This window comes from Choloepus didactylus, chromosome X, assembly GCF_015220235.1.
Source record: "Choloepus didactylus isolate mChoDid1 chromosome X, mChoDid1.pri, whole genome shotgun sequence".
NCBI lineage: Eukaryota > Metazoa > Chordata > Mammalia > Pilosa > Megalonychidae > Choloepus > Choloepus didactylus.
The window spans coordinates 102223326-102227477 of NC_051334.1; positions in this window are offsets into that span (position 1 = coordinate 102223326).

Here is a 4152-nt window from a genome sequence, read left to right on the forward strand (position 1 = left end):
CAACTTGCATTGTTGTGGTATATTTCTTAAAATTGATGAAAGCACGGTTTTATATTTGAATTATTAACTATGGTTCATGGTTTAACTTAGGGTTCCCAGTTTGCATAGTGTGGTTTTATGGGTACTTCTAAAAATTATCATTCTATTACCATATATACAACCAAATATTTCCCCTTTTAACCACATTCAGGTATATATTTCAGTGCTTTTAATTATATTCATGTTTTGCTTCCATCACCATCATCTATTCCAAAATATTTCCATTGTTCCAAAAAGGTAGTCTGTATGTTTTAAGACTCAACTCCTTATTTCCTATCCCTACCTCATCCCCTGGTAACATATATTCTAGATTCTGATTCTATGAGTCTGCATTTTCCAATTATTTCATATCATGAGATCATACAATATTAATGTCTGGTGTATTTCACTCAGCATAATTCATTCAAGGTACATCCATGTTGATGCATGTATCAAAACCTCATTCCTTTTTATGGATGAATAATATTTAATTTTGTGTATATACCACATTTTGTTTATCCATTCATTGTATGATGGACATTTGGATTGCTTCCATCCTTTTGGCAATTATGAATAATGCTTCTATGAACATCAGTGTGCAATCTGTTTGTGTCACTAATTTCAATTATTTGGGGTACATACCTAGTAAAGGGTTTAGTGAGTCCTCTGGTGATTCTATACTTAACATTCTGAGGAACTTCCAAGCTGTTTTCCACCATGGTGGCACCATTTTACATTGCCACCAATGAATAAATATTGCTATTTCCCTATTTCCTCTCCAACACTTGTATTTTTCTGTTTTCTTAATAGTAGAAAGTCTACTGGGTGTGAAATGATATCAAAACTTAAATCATTTCAGTAAAAATAGGCAAGTACAAGAGCTCATCAAAATCAATCACAGGTGTGGTCTGTCCAAAAGCAAAATTCCCCTCTGGCTGTAGACCTGTGAAACTCAGAGCAAGTTATCTCTTCAAATATACAAAGGAGGGACAGTCATAGGACAATCATTTTCATTGCCATAAGGAGAAACTGAAAGGAAAACAGTGTTAACAGGACTGTATTAGTTAGAGTTCTCTAGGGAAACAGAAACAATGAGTGATATCTATGAATATAAGATTTATAAAAGTGTATCACACAAATGTGGGTATGCATGAGTCCAAATTCCATAGGGCAGGCAGCAAACTAGAAACTCCAATGAAGAAATTTGATGAACTCCTCAGGAAATGAACTGGCAACTTCAATGAACTCCTCAGGAAACTCTTCACTGGGCAGCTGAAGAAGTGAAGGTCCTCTATCTGTCTTGCTTGCAATTCTTCAAATGATTGGATTAAATCCAGCCAACTGCGTTCTCTCATTGTGGAAGACATGCCCTTCATTGATGTCATCAGTCACAGCTGCAGGCAATTGATTGGTGGTTTAATTAACCAGCCTGTTGGTTTAATAACCAGCCACAAACATCATCACAGCAATGATTAGGCCAGTGTTTGCTTGACCAGACAGCTGGGTACCATCACCTGGCCAAGTTGACACATGAGCCAAACCATCACAGTCCAGCCCTTGTCAACTTGGAAGTTATAGACATCACCTAAAACCATACTTTGTCTCCAAGTAGAGAACAACAGACATATGTTTTGCCTAACAATACTCCACTGTGCAGAGTACAACTGGAAATGCACTAAATCTCTCCAGAACAGGGTGCAAGTCCTTCGGTGACATTGATTCTTAAAATTTATTTCCTTTAGCATAAATACACCAAAATGTACAATACAGCTTATGCCATATGGTAAGGGGATAAGACAGAGAAGAAAGCAAAGATATTTGCTTTACAGAACAATAAAAACATAATCATAAAAAAACAAGGAGGAAATATTCAGGCCATCATAGTCCTCATTTCTCTAACTGGTCATGTGGCTGTAGTTCATATATTTCACTACCTTCTTTCATTACCCATTCCATGTTCCCTTCACCCTCAGCAAGCACTTAAGGTGTTCATAGTTCTTTGGCTTGTAGGGTGACCCAAACCTTCATTCCTGAAGTTTCTTGGTCATTGGTAGTCCTGCCTGGATTGGGTTGTTGCAGTTTCCCATTGACTTTAATCACAGGGCATGGTAGTACTAAGAGATGCTCTAGGGGATCACCTGTATTTCAGGAAAACTCTTCTTGACTTCCATTGTGTAGTTGCCATGCTATTTCCCCTTGATACTCAGGATCAATCACCCAAGCCAGTACAGTAATCCCCTTCCTTGCCTGTTGATTCAGAGGCATAAGAAGCCCAAAGTAGCCAGGTGGCAGTCTTAACTTCCAGTTCAATAGGATTACTGTTGTGTTTCCTGGTGGAAGCACTCCTCTTTTTGGACCAAAGACCGTAGACCAGCAGAGCTTTAATTTGCAGGGACAGGAAGCAAACTTTACCTAGTGGATCACTAGGAGTGATAGTGAGTGGTGCCATTCCTGTTTCCACCCCTTGATTCCTGGACCCATGAATCCTGGCTATAGGAAAAACAGCACCATAGAGTGGATGCTGATTCAGAGCATACACAGCCACCTGGAGAACACTGCTCCAGCCCTGCAAGTTATTGCCACCTGGTTGGCACCATAATGAAGTCTTCAACAGGGCATTCCACTGTTGTATCAACCCAGCTGCCTCTGGATGATGGGGAACATGGTAAGACCAGAGAATTCCATGAGCATGTGTCCATTTTCTCACTTCATTTGCTGTGAAGTAGGTTCCTTGGTCAGGAACAATGCTGTGTGGAATACCATGATGGTGGATAAGGCATTCTGTAAGTCCATGGATGGTAGTTTTGGCAGAAGCATTCATGCAGTGAAGGCAAACACATATTGGGAGTATGTGTTCCGGTAAGAAATAATAGCTGTGCCTTCCATGATGGAAATGGTCCAACGCAATCAACCTGCCACCAGCTAGTAGGCTGATCACCTTGGGGAATGGTGCCATATGGGGGATCAGTGTGGGCCCCTGCTGCTGGCAGATTGGGCACTCAGCAGTGGCTGTGGCTAGGTCAGCCTTGGTGAGTGGAAGTCCATGTTGCTGAGCCCATGCATAACCTCCATCCCTACCACCATGAACACTTTGTTCATGAGCCCATTGGGCAATGACAGGAGATGCTGGGTAAAGAGTCTGATTGGTTTCCACCAAATGGGTCACTTTATCCACTTGGTTATTAAAATCTTCTTCTGCTGAAGTCACCTTCTGGAGAGTATTCACATGGGACACAAATATCTTCATGTCCTTTGCCCACTCAGAAAGGTCTATCCACATACCCCTTCCCCAGACTTGCCACCGATCTTCCAATCATGTTCCTTTCAAGACCCTGACCATCCAGCCAAACCATTAGCAACAGCCCATGAATAAGTTTACAAATGCACTTCTGCCAGTTCTCCTTCCAAGCAAAGTGAACAACCAGGTGCACTGCTCAAAGATCTGCCCACTGGGAGGATTTCACCTCACCACTGTCATTCACAGACATCCCAGAAAGGGGCTGCAGTGCTGCAGCTGTCCACTTTTGGGTGGTGCCTGCATATCATGCAGAACCATTTGAAAACCAAGCCCAAGTTTTCTTTTCCTCAGTCAACTGATGGTAAGGAACTCCCCAAGATGCCATAGCTGTGGCCTGGGAAAGAGAAGGTAAGGTGGAAGGAGAGGTGGCCATGGGCATTTGGGCCACTTCCTCTTGTAACTTACTTGTACCTTCAGGATCTGCTAAAGCTCTATCTCACATACACAATTTCCATTTTATGATGGAGTTCTGCTGTGCATGCCCAAGTTTATGGTTTGGTGGGTCAGACAATACTCAGTTCATGATAGGTAACTCAGGTTTCATGGTAACTTGGTGGCCAATGGTTAAACATTCTGTCTCTACTAAGGCACAGTAGCAGGCCAACTGCTGTTTCTCAAATGGAGAGTAGTTATCTACAGAGGATGGTAAAGCTTTACTCCAAAATTCTAAGGGCCTGCATTGTGATTCTCCTATAGGAGTCTGCCAAAGTCTCCAAACAGCATCTCTATTTGCCACTGACACTCCCAGCACCATTGGATCAGTTGGATCATATGGTCCAAGAGGCAGGGCAGCTTGCACAGCAGCCTGGACCTGTTGCATAGCCTCTTCTTGTTCT